This window comes from Rhinoraja longicauda, chromosome 9 (genome assembly GCF_053455715.1).
Source record: "Rhinoraja longicauda isolate Sanriku21f chromosome 9, sRhiLon1.1, whole genome shotgun sequence".
Lineage (NCBI taxonomy): Eukaryota > Metazoa > Chordata > Chondrichthyes > Rajiformes > Arhynchobatidae > Rhinoraja > Rhinoraja longicauda.
In genome coordinates, this window is record NC_135961.1 from 12636300 (window position 1) to 12656339 (window position 20040).

The window sequence follows — 20040 nt, forward strand, 5'->3', positions numbered from 1 at the left end:
TTTGACACTGGTATTAAATTGCATTTTTCTCTATAAAGATTTTTACAACAGTAAATTTGCTATCTTATTGATGAGATTCTTGTTTGACTGCAAAGACGGTCTCAGTATTGCTGTTTTCTTCCTTGATAGTAGCTGGGGAAATAATATAGCACTCTTTAATTAAGGACCACAAATCCATGGGGTATGTCAAATTACTATATTTGTTTGTATCTCAGTTTCACAAGATACACATTTACAGGACGCCAACGTTTCTCCAACAGAGTTTGTCAAATGATGTTTGTTTTGCCACTGTCAGCACCACAGAACAATTCCAGGTAATGAAAGTTGACCGCTAGCTACAGGTGCAACTATTTCTGGAACACAAGTCTTTGCTATTATAACAGAGATGTTATCTGGCCCCAAAGCCCTTGTTGCATTCAGTGCTCTCTGCTTTCTCTTGATATCCTGCATCTATGATGATGGGGAGCTCAGGACAAAGACCTCATCTGTTGGCATTTCTGAAAAATATGGCTGTGAATGCTTCAGCCTAAGTTTTAAGCACTCACATTCTGGGCAGTGCTAATGCTGAAGATAGGTGTATTCTTTTAACCCACTTTAGTTTATTTTATTTTATTGTCAACGAGGTACAGCAAAAAGTTTTTTTGTTGTGTGCCACCCTGTCAGCAGAAAGACTATACATGAATACAATAAAGCCATCCATTGTGTACAGGTACAGGTTAAAGGGAATAATGTTTAGTGCAAGATATAGTCCACTAAAGTCCGATTAAAGATAGTCTGAGGGTCTCCAATGAGGTAGCTAGCAGCTCAGGACAACTCTCTATTTGTTGATAGGATGATTCAGTTGCCGAATAACAGCTGGGAAGATACTGTCCCTGAATATGGCATTTTCACACTTCTGTACCTCTTGCCTGATGGGAGAGGGGAGCTGAGAGAGTGTCTGGGGTGAGACTCGTCCTTGATTATGCCGGTGGTCTTGCTGAGGTAGTGTGAAGTGTAAATGGAGTCAATGGAAGGGAGATTTGTTTATGTGATTGGCTGGGCTCCCTCCACAATTATTTGCAATTTCTAGCACTCTTGGATGGAGTTGTTCCCAAACCATACTGTGGTGCATTGTGATAAAATGGTTTCTACATTGCATCTGTAGAAGTTGGTGAGAATTGTTGGTGCCAAATTTCCTAAGCCTTCTAAGGAAGTAGAGTCATTGGTGTACTTTCTTGGTCATTGCCTCCATATGGTTGGTCTAGGACAAGTTGCTGATGATATTTAATCCTAGGAACTTGAACATTTGAAACATCTCTACTTTGGTGCCGTCAATGTGTCCCACTTTGCTTCCTTATGTCGATCACTATCTCCTTTGATTGAGGGAAAGGTTGTTGTCTGGACACCTGGTAACAAGGTTCTCAATCTCCTTCCTGTACTCCATCTCATCATTATTTGATATCCAGCCCACAATGGTGTGTCGTATGTGAATTTGTAAACTGAGTTAGTTTGTACTTGGCTGCACAGTCATGAGTATATAAGGAGTAAAGAAGGGGGCTGAGAATGCTTCCTTGTGGAGCACCAGTGTTGAGGAATATCGTGGAGGATGATTTGTCCCCTATCCCCACTAATTATGGTCTGTTGGTCAGGAAGTCAAGGATCCAATTGCAGAGATGAATGCTGATACCAAGTTCCACAAGCTTGGAGATGAACTTGGAGGGGACAATAGGATTGAAAGCAGAACTGTAGCCTATGAATAAAAGTCAGGCTTAGGTGTTTCTTTTATCTACGTGTTCCAGGGATGAGTGTAGTGCCAGGGCGATGGCATCAGTCATGGACCTGTTGTGGTGGTTGGTGAACTGCAGTGGGTCAAGGTTGCTTAGTGGACTGGATTTAATGTGTTCTGTAACCAGCCTCTCAAAGCACTTCATGATGATGGTGGATGTGATGGGCAGTAGTTGTTAATGTTTTCTTCAGCGCAGGGATGATAGTGGTTTTCTTGAGGCAGGTGGGTACCTCAGAACAGAGTCAGGAGATATTAAAGATGCCCGTGAACCCTCCCACTAGTTGGTCTCACGGCAGAGGTGCACTAACTCAGGTTGGCTGCAGATTCCCTGAATATGGACCAGTCTACCAACTCAAAGCAGCTGCTTTGATACTAAGTAGTATGTTAGGTGCATATATACATTAATGACTTAGACGAAGGGATTAAAAGTACCATTAGCAAATTTGCAGATGATACTAAGCTGGGGGGTAGTGTGAATTGTGAGGAAGATGCAATAAGGCTGCAGGGTGACTTGGACAGGTTGTGTGAGTGGGCGGATACATGGCAGATGCAGTTTAATGTAGATAAGTGTGAGGTTATTCACTTTGGAAGTTAGAATAGAAAGGCAGATTATTATCTGAATGGTGTCAAGTTAGGAGGAGGGGGAGTTCAACGAGATCTGGGTGTCTTAGTGCATCAGTCAATGAAAGGAAGCATGCAGGTACAGCAGGCAGTGAAGAAAGCCAATGGAATGTTGGCTTTCGTAACAAGAGGAGTTGAGTATAGGAGCAAAGAGGTCCTTCTACAGTTGTACCGGGCCCTGGTGAGACCGCACCTGGAGTACTGTGTGCAGTTTTGGTCTCCAAATTTGAGGAAGGATATTCTTGCTATGGAGGGCGTGCAGCGTAGGTTCACTAGGTTAATTCCCGGAATGGCGGGACTGTCGTATGTTGAAAGGCTGGAGCGATTGGGCTTGTATACACTGGAATTTAGAAGGATGAGGGGTGATCTTATTGAAACATATAAGATAATTAGGGGATTGGACACATTAGAGGCAGGAAACATGTTCCCAATGTTGGGGGAGTCCAGAACAAGGGGCCACAGTTTAAGAATAAGGGGTAGGCCATTTAGAACGGAGATGGGGAATAACTTTTTCAGTCAGAGAGTGGTGAAGGTGTGGAATTCTCTGCCTCAGAAGGCAGTGGAGGCCAGTTCGTTGGATGCTTTCAAGAGAGAGCTGGATAGAGCTCTTAAGGATAGCGGAGTGAGGGGGTATGGGGAGAAGGCAGGAACGGGGTACAGATTGAGAGTGATCAGCCATGATCGCATTGAATGGCGGTGCTGGCTCGAAGGGCTGAATGGCCTACTCCTGCACCTATTGTCTATTGTCTATTGTCTATTGTGCTGTGGGGATTGTGAATGCATTAGTGTTGATTTGGAACGGGAAGGAAAACAAGACAAAGTAAGGGAGATAAATTGTATGATACAATGTACTGTGGAAGAACAGAATGACCTTGGAGTGCATGTTCATAGATTGCTGGAAAAAGGTGAGCAGATAAATAAGGTGGTCACAAATGCATGTGTGAAATGCGAATTTACTGCCAAGGGTTAAATACAAGAACAAGGTTATAAGATACAAGGGTTCAATACTAGCTGGCCAAGCAGGACCTATGTAGAATGTTTAGGCCAGTGAAAGAGTGCAATTTTTGTCACAAGATGACCCAATAGGTTACAGAGGAAATTTACCCGAACATTGTCAGTGTTGGTAAACAATATCTATCGTGAAAGATGGTCTCGGCTAGAATTTATATGGGACAGAAGTAACTGAGGGGAGATCTCATGATGTATATTATGTTATGAGAGACTTCTGGAGTGGACAAGAAGGGCTTATTTCTCATAGTTTTAAGGTCAATTACTGGGTGACATTGATTTATTTTCATTGGTAAAAGAATTAGAAGGATGCTGAGGAAATCACTTTTCAAAGAGTTTTAGGTGGAACTTTGTTCACATTTAAAATGTGTTTGACTAAGCATTTGTAGAGTTGAAACCTACAAGGTTGCGGGCAGACTGCTGGGAAATGGTTGTACTGAGATTGGTGCTATTCTGGCTGGCATGAGCATCATTGGACAAACAACCTCCTTTCTGCTCCATAGATTTCTGTGATTCTGTGGTTCTGTGCAGAACAGGAGGTGATGGCTAATTCCTAGTGTCAGAAGTTAACAGGCAATTAACATATTTGAAGTATGCATCCTTGAAAGAGCTGATAAGCAGTATTAAATAAAGCAAAATAGAATCATCCAAGCAAAACGGGGATAAAAGTCAAATTATGGCCCAATGTTAGAATACCTTTAATGGAAAAAAATCTGAATGCCTAAAACATCCCAGTTAAACTATTGAAAGCTAAATTCTAGATCTATGTCCTATGAAGAGAACAATCTACAAAGTGGGGCAAAACAGATGGGTTAGTTGGAGGCAAATGGAGTTTTACAGATGAGAGTGGGGAAGATTCCAACAAGGGGACATAGCTTCAGAATTGAGGGACAAAGGTTTAGGGGTAACATGAGGGGGAACTTCTTTACTCAGAGGGTTGTGGCTGTATGGAATGGGCTTCCGGTGGAAGTGGTGGAGGCTGGCTCGATTTTATTATTTAAGAGTAAATTGGATAGGTATATGGATAAGAGGGGATTAGAGGGTTATGGTCTGAGTGCAGGTAGATGAGACTAGGTCAGGGAGAATGGTCGGCGTGGACTGGTAGGGCCGGACAGGCCTGTTTCCATGCTGTAGTTGTTATATGTTATATGTTATATGTTAAAAGCAAGGTTATTCATTTGTCTGAAGAAGGGTCTCGACCCGAAACGCCAGCCATTCCTTCTCTCCTGAGATGCTGCCTGACCTGCCGAGTTACTCCAGCATTTTGTGAATAAATAAGGTTATTCATTTGAATTCCTTATATATACACTATAAATGGATTGATTGTAATCATGTATTGTCTTTCTGCTGACTTGTTTCGCACGCAACAAAAAGCTTTTCACTGTACCTCAGTCGGTACATGTGACAATAAACTAAATTGAACTGAACTGCACTGTGGCATTATTTGCCACATTTGAAGGCCGCACTTGGAGTATTGTGAGCAATTTTGGGCACCATGTTTGAGGAAGGATGTGCTGGCTCTGGAGAGGGTCCAGAGGGGGTTTACAAGGATGATCCCAGGAGTGAGTAGGTTAACATATGACGAGGGTTTGACGGCCTGTACTCGCTGGAGTTTAGAAGAATGAGGGGGGTCCTCATTGAAACTTACCGAATAGTGAAAGGCTTGGGTGGAGTGGATGTGGAGACGATGTTTCCATTAGTGGGAGAGTCGAAGATGAGAGGTCATAGCTTCAGAATTAAAGGACACTCCTTTAGGAAGGAGATGAGGAAGAATTTCTTTAGTCGGAATCTGTGGAATTCTTTGGCACAGAAGACTGTAGAGGCCGTCAGTGGATATTTTTTAAGGCAGAGATACCTGTAGATAGATTCTTGATTAGTACGGGTGTCAGGGGTTACGGGGAGAAACCAAGAGAATGGGGTTAGGTAGATCAGCCATGATAGACCAGAAAAAAAGCTTGGTTAATCTCAGAAAATATATATCCATGCTTCCTATCATAGATTGTACATTTAGAATACTCGGTTATTTCACATTTTGCCTAGATGTTCAAGTTATGGTCAGTTTCTGGCCAAGTGGGAAACAAACTGTTTCTGTGACAAACCGTCTGAGCCTGTCACTTTTCCTGCAGTTATGCCTTCGATTGTTATGAAGGAACTAGAAGTTGTGAGCAGCAGTAAGAGTGTGGACGGCCTGTGATTTTGTGGACAGGCATACAGAGGTAATGTATCAGTGCAGTGGTGGTGATGGGGCGGGGGTGTCTGGAATGCCCAAAGATGTTGATAAAACGTTGTACCTTGCAACAGAAGTTTAACTGCTTTGCAATGTACAAAGATGTGTCCCTGGGAGCAATGTAGTCCAAGTGCACCTGCAAAATAAATAGTCATTATTACGATAGGCTCACAAAACATACATTTTAATTGCATGATGGTGAAAAACATCATGCACTATTTCCTTTGCCATTGAAAAATTGGCTTACCAGCACCGGCCGCAACCCAAAACGGCCAAGCAGATTTGTTTCACTCATCGAGATTGTTAAGAACCAATGTTCTGGGGAGGGCATGCAATGATGGCGGAGAGGGAATCTCCTGGACCTAGCAGATGAAATGGAGATAGTGCCTGCGATAAGAAAGAAACTTCAAAGTACAAGTCTGATGATATTGATTCTGCTCACCCCTACCTCAAATCCTTCTGGATTTTGCAGGATAATGAAATTGGGCATCCATATCACATTACATTTCCTCCTCAATGCAAAGGAAGCTGAACACCCTGAGTAGCATCAGGACATCCGTTTGGTTCCCTCATGATGTGTCCAATACAGCAAAATTGAACTGAATAATTGTGAGTGCCAATGCTTACATTTTGCAGCATCTCTCAAGATTTTACAACGCACTTCCTATTCAACCAGAACCTGCAAAGGCACTTTTGTTTTTGCTTCTGGCAACCAGATGTCCCTACATTTTTTATGGAAAGATTTGGCAGGTCTGGCCACTGCAATCAAGGTGCCTGCAAACTGTTTTCTGACACCAAATCTCTTAATTGAAACAGTAGTTTGTCACTTCCCATAGACCCAATATGTCTAGTAATTCTTTAATTCCCATAAAAGCTGTTATTGAATTAAGTTATTTTAATCTATTATTGTTCTGTTCCTGCAACAATTCCACCTAAATGCTGCTGTCCAATAGTTTAGTTGACATTATTGGAATATACATTTTTCTGATTGTTCAAAAACTAAATTTATAAACACAACAAAAAAAAAAATTCTTCAAAATTCACAAATTCAGACCTTCAGAAACATTTGAAAACGATTGAAGAATGTTAAACAGTGCAACGAGCAAAATAAGGTTTTTGTTGAAATAGAACTTTAATCCCTTACAATTAAACTCAATCAAGCAATCATGGTATAAAATAGCAGGAAATTGTGAAAGGAAATCATTTAAAATTATTCTGAACTATTTAATTTCCTACTTAATGAGGCTTTAACACAAAATATGAATACACTCCAGCATACCAAACACAGTAGACAGAATACATTGTGCAAGACAACATGTGTAGGAAGGAACTGCAGATGCTGGTTTACACCGAAGATAGACACAAAACGCTGGAGTAACTCAGTGGGACAGGCAGCATCTCTGGAGAGAAGGAATGGGTGACATTTCAGGTCAAGACACTTCTTCAGACTGAGTCAGGGGAGAGCGAGACACAGAGATAAGGAAAGGTAAGGTGTGAAATCGAGATATCAAAAGAGATGCGGTTCAAGAAAAATGTAGAATAGATAACTGTTAGCTAGAAGAAGGTGACAACAAAGCAAACTGAGATAAAATGTAATCAGGGGACAGTCAGGCTGGTCAGAAAACTGGGAAGGGGAGGAATGGAGAGAGAGAGAGAGGGAAAACAAGGGTTACTTGAAGTTTATTTGTCGTACCTCAAGTTATTGTTCCCCGGACTATTGCTCCCTTAACTGAAAAAAGATTGCAGGTATGAAATATCGTAAGATTTAAGTGAGCACTGGAAACTCTGTTTTAACAATGAAGATTATGTACAGTATTTGAAACTGACACATTGTCAGTACCAACAACAAACGGATGGTATTCTTGAGGACTACAGATTTGGCAGTTTGTAGAGATATAATGCCAATGGGCTTGGAGGCCTATCTGGAAGCCGACCAGTGGCCTTCTGTGAGAAACAATGCGAGAAAACAGTTGCCAACTTAGTTGTGATCCAGACTGACATTATGCAAGCTTAACCTGAGTGTCAGGAAGTATTATTGGTATTGGGATAAAGCCAAAGATTACAGTTGGGGAAGAATCTGAATGGTGTCAAGTTAGGAAGAGGGGATGTTCAACGAGATCTGGGTGTCCTAGTGCATCAGTCACTGAAAGGAAGCATGCAGGTACAGCAGGCAGTGAAGAAAGCCAATGGAATGTTGGCCTTCATAACAAGAGGAGTTGAGTATAGGAGCAAAGAGGTCCTTCTACAGTTGTACCGGGCCCTGGTGAGACCGCACCTGGAGTACTGTGTGCCGTTTTGGTCTCCAAATTTGAGGAAGGATATTCTTGCTATTGAGGGCGTGCCGCGTAGGTTCACTAGGTTAATTCCCGGAATGGCGGGACTGTCGTATGTTGAAAGGCTGGAGCAATTAGGCTTGTATACACTGGAATTTAGAAGGATGAGGGGGGATCTTATTGAAACATATGTAAGATTTGAGAAGTTTTCCCTCATTCTGAAAGCAACACCAAAACCAAAGAGCTGCAGTTTGGACATTTTAAACGGGAGACTGGGGCTGATAGCGGAGAAAGGCTGCGGTCCGTTTACCAAGGGATGTCACAATCTGTGGGTCCTAAAATGGCCGCAGGACCTCGTGACCAGCCACAAAAAGTAAAAACCTTACAACCCAGTCTCTAGGTTTCTGCAAAGCCACGGCCAGAACAATGGATGGGTATTGGCCATGCAGAAACCTGCGAAACCAGGTCGAAGTCCAGACACTGGGGCGCTGACATCAGCATACTCACAATGCCCCAAGCCGACCTAAACAGTTCATCTCATTAAGGGGGCACAATAGCCCATAGAAAACTACCTGGTAGGTGATGGGAAACCAGTTAAACCCATCACCTCGCAACGAAATACCAATTAACACCGTCTGGCCATCCCCGGTACCCCCGGACATAAGCGCAGATCAGAGAGAGAACTCATACATATCTTTTTGAACAAAGAGTTCCCAAGATCTGGCGGGAGATAGGACGGGTCAGAATAGTATAACTGGCCACGACCTTTGGGTTGTAAAAGCAATGCAAGAAGAAATACCGCAAGAAGGAAGTCAAACGAATGCAGGAGGAAGAAAAGACAGGCAAGAAGAACGGATGCAAGAGAGAGGAACAGGCACACAACTCGAGAAGAAATACTGCAAAATGAACAGCCAGTAACCCCAGTAATAGCCCCATGGTGAGCATGTACCCCGATCTTGCATATCCTGGACATAGTTTAGTGTAGAGGGGAGGGTGGTTTGAATAAACGTTGGGTGTGTAAAGAAATATGTGTTGGTCAATTTTGCGATGTGTCGTACGTTCCCCATCTTACAGTCGTGTATATGTCTTGTAGAACTGTGCGTTTTAGAATTCAGAGAAAAAGGTATTCGTGTATATGTCTTGTAGAACTGTGCGTTTTATGATTCATAGTCAAAAGTATTCATGTGATTCGATATGTGTTTTATAGATATGTCGTATAGAACTGTATAAGTATTCATGGACAATAGTCCCAAGCGCTAAATAAAAGCCTTTTTCATTTAAACCCTGGCTTTCAAATCTGGTCTGGTTGAATTTTTCTGCACTATAAACGCTCCTGCATCTAAGTCCAGTGTCTAAAACCGTAGGGGGTGAGTGGGTCGAACCACTCACGGGGAACCAGTGTGCACGGCCTGGTCAAGGGATCAGAGCAAGGCACGGGGACCTTAGGTCGGGTGAAAGCTCGGCGCAGAAACCCCTTACACATATAAGATAATTAGGGGATTGGACACATTAGAGGCAGGAAACATGTTCCCAATGTTGGGGGAGTCCAGAACAAGGGGTTACAGTTTAAGAATAAGGGGTAGGCCATTTAGAACGGAGATGAGGAAGAACTTTTTCAGTCAGAGAGTGGTGAAGGTGTAGAATTCTCTGCCTCAGAAGGCAGTGGAGGCCAGTTCGTTGGATGCTTTCAAGAAAGAGCTGGATAGAGCTCTTAAGGATAGCGGAGTGAGGGGGTATGGGGAGAAGGCAGGAACGGGGTACTGATTGAGAGTGATCAGCCATGATCGCATTGAATGGCGGTGCTGGCACGAAGGGCCGAATGGCCTCCTCCTGCACCTATTGTCTATTGTCTATTGTCTATTGTCTATTGGTGTTGCTACCATTCAGACACATCTTCAGTTGTGTACCTCACCGTCACTGGGTGTTTCGGCCTTTTATCTCAAGACACCTTCAGTCGAGGCAGGCCCACCGCAGGGTGATCAGACCTGGGTGTGTGTCTTATGGTTAGCCTCTAGATGGTCACGTGGCAGCCCAGACAGCATCTCTTCTTTTCAGCCACAGCCAGTGACTGCTCCGTTCGGCGGCATTGGCAAGTTCTTTGGTTGCTTTCCTTTGGGCCTGGCCTCTGACTCCTACTTCCCTCAGGAGCCTTGCGGTGGAACTGGCTACAAAGCCCCTGCCACCCCACCTCCACTGGACGCACCCTTACACTCCAACCTCGCTCCTCTGCCTCTACTGCAAGGTTGGAATATCTCAGCCTTTTCCTTTCATATGCCTCGTCCACAGCCTCCTCCCAGGGGACCGTCAGCTCAACGATGAAAACACGCCGACAGGAGTTGGACCAGAGGACGAGGTCTGGTCGCAGGTTGGTAGCTGCGATTTCAACTGGGAAGGAAAGCCTCTGGCCTAGGTCAACACGCATTTCCCAGTCCCTGCCTGCGCTCAGTGGGCATGAGTTGAGAGGCGAGGGATTAGTCCTCCGTTTCTCTCCTTCCCGGATGAACGATGGGTTTTGCGGGAATGTTATCTGGGCATTGATAGGCATGGCGTTGGTGGTAACTCTCTTGCACTCGAGTGCAGCTGCCAAACACCTCAGCACCTGGTTGTGTCGCCAGGTGTATCTGCCTTGTGTTAGGCTGGTCTTACAACTGACCAGGATGTGCTTGAGGTTTGCTGGAACTGCACACTGGGGGCAGGCTGGATCCTCTCCCAGCCAAAGATTTAGGTTTGTGGGAGAAGGATGGACGTCATATGTGGCTCTGGTAATAAAGCTCAACATACTTGACTCCATGTTCCACAGCTCACTCCATGTGATCTTCCTCCTCTCAACGCCATCCCACCTCATCCAGCGGCCTTGCTTGGCTTGGGATATGGCTTTGGCACACATGGCTGCTTCTTCTTGGCGGCTCACCTGCTCCACCACCAGGTGCCAACGTTCAGCTGGAGTAGCCTTTTGCCAGGTAGGTTCCATTGCTCCCAGGCCAAAGTCCCCTCGGCCTTGTTGGACATGGCCCACTATGTCCGGTGTCGGAGGGCGGATTTTGCGTCCTGTACCACTGCGGCTGGACTCCATTTCTTCCCTGTTGCTAGGGTTGGAGCGACACCTCTCACTATTGAGTCCCAGGATTATGTTAGTGTCATGTCCAGCCTTGCTTTGGCACATTTGTATTCCTCCACTAGGCTTGAGACTGGCAGTGAGAGGGCTTCATTCCCATAGAGCCCTCTGCTGCTGAGGCATCTCGGTAGCCCAAGCCACTTCCTCACTGATGAGTTCACCAGTCTCTCCAGCTGGTTGACATGGGATAAAGTGACCTCGTAGATGGTAATTGGCCACATGAGTCGGGGCAGCAGACTGAATTGAAGGCACCAAAACTTCAGCTTCCTTGGGGGAGTAGTGTTGCTGATTTGCTTGAGGCCACTGATTGTATCCTGCCTGAGGTGTTCCATCTGCTCTATGTCCTTGAGTTATGCGGTGTACCATCGCCCAAGGCTTTTGACAGGGTTCTCCAGGACAGTTGGTATTGTCTCGTCATTGATGCGGAACCTTTTCGACAGTGAGCCGGCCTTTGACGATGGAAATACTGCAGGATTTGCTGGGTTTAATCTCCATTCGTGCCCATTTGATGTTTTCCTGGAGTTTATCCAGCAGGCGTTTGGTGCATGCTTTTGTTGTAGTTATTGTGGTCATGTCATCCATGTACGCCCTGATTGGAGGAAGACGCAGCCCGCTCTTCAAGCGTTCCCCTCCGACCACCCATCGTGGTGCTCGAATGATGAGCTCCATTGCCATGGTGAAAACCAGGGGAGAAATGGTACAGCCTGCCATTATGCCTACCTCAAGGTGCTGCCAGGCGGTGGTGAACAATTCATTCAGTTCTCTGTTGTTATTCCCTCGTTTTGCATTGATTTTAAACCATTATTCAGGTTTTGGCAGAGTCCATGCTAAACAACATGCCTATCTTTGCTTGTCCAATTTTCTGTATTTGGCTCATATTCATTCCTTTCCTACCAGTGTTCCTTTCCAAATGCTTTGTAAATATTGTGATTGTACCTGCCTCTCTATTCCAGGATTCAATTTGGTAAATGTATTTTGTTCCCTCTCTATTGCAAGTACTTCCATCCTTGGGTTAGGGAGCAGACCTGTACATAGTATTCCAGAAGAGATCCCGCTCGGGTCCTGCTTTATGGAACAAAATGTGTAGCAAAGAATTGGATAAAAGTAATAACGAGAAAGAGGATCATAGCTTGAAAAATCACAAAGTAGAATCAATTGCAAAACAGCAGGAGTGAGAATACATTTATTTTATATATACTATCAACAGCATTACTAGTGGTTAGAAAATAATTACATATGTCAGTCAAACCAAATAAGCAGTGATAGAGTAAAGCATGAATTTATTTGCTGTCTGAGATGGTTTTCTATATCAGCGTATTGAAGAGCCAAAGAAACTGACTATTTTAGCTCCTCTAATATACCATGGGGAAGAGTTAATTTATAACAAAGTTAAGAGGTCCTAAAAGAGTGGTCAATACATGATGAAATTTATATTAAGCACAGGTCCAATGACCAATACAGACTGAGACAGGCCAAATGTTATTGGGAAATATAAATCTCATTATCAGATCATTTTTGCTTGAATCTTTGTTTGTTTCAGTTATTGATCCCTCTACATTATACAGGTGAAGATAACACAAAATTCCAAAAGCATAATGTCACAGAAACTCTGAGAGAGAAATACACATGCAAACTGTACTGATTAAGCACTGAATAGAGCAAGAAGGAATTAAGTGATTTTCAGGAAAGAAAGATCTGCTACGGCATAATGTTGCAGCACACAATCTTTGAAAACTGTGTAAAACTATTAAATTATATTGGCGCGACACAGTGATGCAGTGATAGAATTGCTGCCTTACAGCGACAGAGAACCGGGTTCAATCCTGACTACAGTTGTGGGATTTGTACGTTCTCCCAGTGACTGCATGGGTTTTCTCTAGATGCTCCTGTTTCCTCCCACACTCCAAAGACATACAGGTTTGTCAGTTAATTGGCTTCAGTAAAATAAAATTGTGAATTGTCCCCAGTGTGTAGGATAGTGCTCGTGTTTGGTGTGATCACTGATCAGCACACCAAAGGGCCTGTTTCTGCACTGTATCTTTAAAGTCTAATACTTCAGAATTCATTGGTCCACAGGGCACGTGTCTGACATTGGTTGCAACAAATATTGCATTGTAATTATATAAAGTTATAATGCATGGCACACTATCAGAATAAGCCATGTATTTAATGCTTCACTTCAGGACATGCTATTGATTCAGTGACCTAATCCATGTGCATAAGGAAAAGGCAAAGACCATTTTATCTGAATGTTTCAATCAATGTGTTGACTCTCTTGGATCATTCATAATCCTTTGTTATATCTCTTGTCAGTTGCTGCCTATCCTAATATTGATAGATCATGTCCCTCAGAATCCTCTCCAACTTGTGATTATACTTGTACAATCTCTTTGGATTTTCTTATATTTTATCTGCCAGAACCATTTCATGTCCTAGTTTTTTCACCTTCCTGATTCCCGTGTTTGTGTACTCCTACACTTCTTATAATCATGGATGGATTCTTTTGATCCTGACTTCTAAATCTGATGTTTGCCTCATTTTTTCTTAACCAGAGCTTCAACTCGTGTCAACCAGGGCCCCCTAAACTTATCAACTTTACCCTTCACCCTTACTTACTTACAGAGCTGATTAATATCCCACTGTAATTTATGACATTCTTCACTGTCTATGGCACCTCCTATTTTAATGTCGTATGTAAACTTACTAACCATATAAGAAAATAACAGCAGATGCTGGTACAAATCGATTTATTCACAAAATGCTGGAGTAACTCAGCAGGTCAGGCAGCATCTCGGGAGACGTGACGGGTGACGTTTCGGGTCGAGACCCTTCAAGGGTCTCAATCTATTAATAAAAGAGTAGGGGGTTGCCTTTTAGATGAGGGAGGACATAACAACAGCGCATAGAGAGGATATTCTTGGGAGATTATCCATTGTGACTATATGGCTAGAATTTAGAAACAGGAACAAAATTATCACCGATGGGATTGTATTATGGTACACGAATAGTCAGTAGAAATTAGAACAGAAGCACCTATCCAGGTGCTCCGGTTTTCTCCCTCATTCCAAAGACATCTGGGTTTGTAGGTTATTTGCTCGGTAAAATGGGATAACGTAGAACTAGTTTAGTTAAGAGATACAGTGTGGATGAATGCATGCCCTTCAGCCCATCAAGTTTGCGCCAGCCAGTGTTCACGCATACACCAGTTCTATCCTGCACACTAGGGACGATTTACAGAAGCCAATTAACCTACAAATCTGCACGTCTTTAGATTCTTTAGATGCTTTTCACCAGAGCTCCAGGAGAAAATCCATGCGGTCACAGGGAGAACATACAGACAACACCCGCAGTCAGAATCAAACCTGGGTCTCTGGTGCTGTAAGGCAGCTACTCTACCAGTGTACCGCCCCATTTGAATAGGTGATTGATGGTTGACTAGACTCGGTGGGCCGTGGGGCCTATTTCCATGCTCCAAGCTAAATTGCTACGAGGCCAGTTTTGGAGGTGTTCGACAGGAACATGCAGAAACTGGTGGAACTGTTTGCATCTGAAGGGATGGCTGGTGAATGGGTGTTTCTTTACAGTGCGATAACAAGAGTTCAGGGAAGCATGTTCCTGTTGGGAAGTAGAGGAGTACACTTGAGAGGGAAGTCGGGAGGACAAGAAATGGATCTGGTGGGGAAGGTAAAGGAAAATCCAAGGGGTTTAACATGCAAAACAAAGAAGAGAAGGCCCTTAAAGATCAGCATGATTATCCATGACGGATAATCTGAAGAAGGGTCTCGACCCGAAACGTCACCCATTCCTTCTCTCCCGAGATGCTGCCTGACCTGCTGAGTTACTCCAGCGTTTTGTGAATAAATCAACTTACTAACCATGCCTTGCATGTTCTCATCCAAATCATTTAAATAACTGATGGAAACAGTGGGCCCAGCACTGATCACTGTGGCATAACACTAGTCACATCCTTCCAGTTTGGTTTAGTTTAGAGACACAGAGCAGAAACAGATCCCCCAAGTCCACATTGACCAGTGATCACCCCATACATTAGCACTATCCTACACATTAAGAACAACCTAAAATTTTACCAAAGTCAATGAATCTACAAACCTGTATGTATTTGGAGAGTGGGAGGGAACTGGAGCACCCAGAGAAAACCCATGCAGTCACAGGGAGAACGTAAAAACTCTGCACAGACCACTCATCATCAAGATTGAACCCTGGTCAGTAAGCCAATTATGTATCTTATTAGCCAGCTCTCCTTGGATTCTGAGCCATTTAACCTTCCAGACTAACCTACTATGTGGTGCCTTGTCAAACATTTCGGTAAAGTCCGTATGGACAATGTCCCCTGCCCTGCCCTTTTTTTATTCTCCTAATCCCTTTGATAACCTCTTCCAAAAACTCCAAAAGATTTGGGAGACAATGTCTTAAGCACAAATCATTGCTGACTAACCTGAATTAGTCTTTGCCTATCCAAATGCTGGTAGATCCTGTCCCTTGGAATCCCCTCCAGTGATTTACTAACCACTGATGTCAGGCTCACCAGCCTGCAGTTCCCTGGCTTGGTCTCCCTGTCCTTCTTTAATAACTGTACAACATTAGATAACCTCCACTCTTCCAGAACTTCTCCTGTGGCTAAAATTTAAGCAATTATCTCTATAAGGACCATAATAATTTCCCATAAGATTCAAGGATGTATATGGTCAGGTTCTGGGGATTTATCCATCTTAATGCACTTTAAGATTAGCCTCTTCAGTAATTCATAGGTGGTCTAAAACATCACAACTCATTCACCCCAATTCATTAGCTTCCATGATCTTCTCCACAGTAAAACTGGTGAAAAATAGTCGTTAAAACTCTCACACATCTACTGTGGCTCCGCCATGGATAATTATGCTGATCTTTAAGGGCCTTCTATTCTTTGTTTTACATGTTAAACCCCTTGGATTTTCCTTTACCTTCCCCACCAGGTCCATTTCTTGTCCTCCCGACTTCCCTCTCAAGTGTACTCCTCTACTTCCCAACAGGAACATGCTTCCCTGAACTCTTGTTATCGCACTGTAAAGACATCCATTCACCAGCCATCCCTTCAGATGCAAACAGCTCCACCAGTTTCTGCATGTTGCTGTCGAACACCTCCAAAACTGGCCTCATAGCAATTTAGTTTGGAGCATGGAAATAGGCCCCACGGCCCATCGAGTCTAGTCAACCATCAATCACCTATTCAAATGGGGCGGTACACTGGTAGAGAAGCTGCCTTACAGCACCAGAGACCCGGGTTCGATTCTGACTATGGGTGTTGTCTGTGTGGAGTTTGTGACTGCGTGGATTTTCTCTTGGGGCTCTGGTGAAAAGCATCTAAAGAATCTAAAGACGTGCAGATTTGTAGGTTAATTGGCTTCTGTAAATTGTCCCTAGTGTGCAGTTTAGAACTAGTGTTTGGGTGAACACTGGCTGGCGCAAACTTGATGGGCTGAAGGGCATGCATTCATCCACACTGTATCTCTTAACTAAACTAGTTCTATGTTATCCCATTTTACTGACCACTCCCTACATACTAGGGAGCAATTAACCTACAAACCCAGATGTCTTTGGAATGAGGGAGAAAACCGGAGCACCTGGATAGGTGCTACACTTCTGTTCTAATTTCTCCTGACTATTCGTGTACCATAATACAATCCCACCGGTGATAATTTCCTTCCTGTTTCTAAATTCTAGCCATATAGTCACAATGGATAATCTCCCAAGAACATCCTCTCTATGCACTGTTGTTGTGTCCTCCCTCATGTAAAAGGCAACCCCCTACTCTTTTAGCTGTACCTCTGTCACGCTCAAAGGTCCCCGAGTCTATCCACGTCCTCAGTAAGTCCATCTTACCTGTTAAGCCTCTTGCACTAAAATAGATTGAAATTAAATCACCAGTCTGCCCCCTTTCTCATTGTCTTGTTCCTGGCCATCCTGCCTAAAAAACCTACTCTCTGACCTCAGTATTTGTTCCCAAATACTGCCTCCTTTCTATGTTTTTCCAGATGCAAATAGATCATATTTCTAATTTTGATTTCACTGACAAAAGGCTCACCAGCCTATAATTTCCTGTTGTGTCCCCATTGCCCTTTTCACATGAATAAAATAACATTGGCCATTCTCCAGTCCTCGAGAACCTTGATTGTGGCGAAGGAGGACACAAAGATCAAGGCCCCAATCACCTCTCTTAATAACCTGTGGCATATTCCATCAGGTCCTGTGGACTTATTAACCTTAATGTTCTTCAAGAGACCCAATACCACCTTCTTGATATTATGACCCCTAGAATATCAACATACCCCTCCCTGATCTCACTATTCCTCATGCCCTTGGCAAATACTGCTGCAATTACTTGTTTAGTGTCTCACTCACTTCCTTTGGCTCCAGGTACAAATGCTTTCATTTATCCTTGAGTGGCCCTACCTTTTCCGAGGTTAATCTCGTATTTTTAAAGTATGTATCAAATGCCTTGGCATTCTGTTTAATCTTACTCGCTAAGGACATTTCATGGTCCCTTTTAGCATGACCTAATTCTCTGCTTAAGTTCACTTCTGCTTCATTTGTATTCCTCAAAGGCCCTGCCCCTATCTGATTTCAGCTGCCTTAACCTTGCATCTAATGGAAGCAGGGAGTGATGGTGGAAGATTGTTTTTCGAACTGAAGGCCTGTGGCTGGTGGTTCGCCTCAGGAATCAGTGTTGGGCCCATTGTTCACCGTGGTTAATATCAACGATTTGGAAGAGAATGTGCAAGGCACGATTAATAAGTTTGAAGATGAGTAGGTGATATAGTACATAGCAAAGATAGTTATCAAAAATTACAGCAGGATCTTGATCAGCTGGGCAAGTGAGCCGAGGGATGGTTAATAGAGTTTAATAGAGATAAATGCAAGGTCTTGCATTTTGGGAAGTCAAACCAGGACAGGACCTTCACAGTGAGTAACTGGGCCTGGGAAAGTGTTGTAGACCAAAGGGATCTACGAGTGTGGGTACATAGTTCCTTGAAAGTTGCATCACTGGTAGATAGGGTGGTGAAGAAGGCTCTCGGTACACTGGCCTTCACCAGTCAGGGGAGTGAGTATAAAAGTTGTGATGTTATGTTACAGTTGTACCAGATTGTGGTGAGACCACATATGGAATATTGTTTTCAGTTTTGGTCAACCTGCTTTTGGAAGGATGTCATTAAGCTGGAAAGATTGCAGAGAAGATTTATGAGGATGGTGAGAGGAATCAAGGTCCTGAGGAATATGGAGAGTTTGGGCAGGCTAGGACTTTATTCCTTGTGTGATGAAGGGTGTGTATAAAATAATGAGGGGAATAGATAGGGTGACTGCACAGTCTTTTACCATGAATCAGAGGGTATAGGCTTATGCAATGTTTAATAAAATTAACTGCTTGTTTAGAAATGGCAGTATTATTATTTTAGTATAGTAAAAGTTATTTTCCTTCTTAGATCAATAATGTCATAATCCCCAGAATTACCTTTGATTTGTGTTTTCCATATTTGGGGTAAATTACAATACTTCCTAAATTGGAGGTTATCTTCTGTTCATATTACTAGTAGTGTAAACAAACTATGAGATTTGAAGTACTGAAATAGGACGTTATAAAGTATATTTCATTAATTACTTGATGGATTGTAATTCTGTCACATATCTCCTTGCGTTCAGTTTCTGTAAAGGTGTATTTTCTATTTTGAATGCTCATCTTACTTTTCAATCGAATTGCCATGAAAAGCATTAATGATGGCTATGGTCAGGCATCGAGTTCATTGAAACTAAACAAGAAATTAATTAAACAAGCATATGGCTTTCACAGTAAATGGTAGAGCCTTGAGAAATGTTGTGGAACAGAGGGATCTAGGAGTACATAGTTCCCTGGAGGTATATCATAGGCAGACAATGTGGTGAAGAATGCTTTTGGCACATTTGTCTTCAGTCGGAATATTGAGTACAGAAACTAAGAATGTTATGTAGCAGTTGTACAAAATGTTGGTGAGGCTGCACCTGGAGTATTTTGTTCGGTTTTGGTCTGCTATGGGAAGCATGGCAAGAAGCTGAAAAGAAGGTAGAAAAGATTTGTGAGGATGTTTCCAGGACTCAAGGGACTGAGTTATAGCAGGAAGTTAGGCAAGCTTGGTTTTATTCCTTGGAATGCAGGAGACAGAGGGGTGATCATACAGAGGTCTATGAAATCAGGAACAGAAAAGTCAAGGCCCTGTCCCACTTAGGCAATTTTAAGGTGACTGCTGGCGACTAGGCTGTCGCCGACAGTTCACCGGGGTGTCGCAGGCATGATCGTGAGTAGTCTTCCAAGAATCATAGTGGATCTCTGAGATCCGCTGAGAAATCATCCGGAGTGAAATTTCTCTGTGACAGCTGGCTTGTCGCCAGGTATCGTTGCTTATTGCGGGCGCTGTCGCATGCTGTCCCCAGGTTTTCTAGGTTCTTTTAGATGCATTTAGAAGCACATAATATTAAATTATGTAAAGTCATTTGACGATACCATAAAATACTTGTGTTTAACCAATTTATTTACCGTCAGGACATTTGACAGGTGGATTGGAGGCGACAGTTTGACGGTCAGGTAAGCGTGAGAATTTTCGCGATGTTTATGGCCATCAGCGATTACATTTAAGGTGGGCTCCCAACCCAGATATGCAAGCCAGAAACCAGATATGCCTCTCCCGTACATTTTCAAAGAATGCCCACACTCCGCACAAAAATCCAATTAACCACTTTAAAAATTAAATTTCTTAATACTGCTATTAGTAAACTGGAAGTCAATCCAGTTTATGCCTTGTTACCGTGAAGCTTGGTTTTCAAGTAACCTGGGCAAGATGTTATATTTCAAAACTCTCAAGTACTTACCGACTTGTCAGTGATTTCAGCAAAAATTAGGACACCGGAAAAGCATTGACAGCATGGGAATTTCGCGATGTTTCCAAAGACGGTGTAATCTCGACCTGACTTGTCGTGGTTATTGTCGTAGGGTAAAAGAAAATTT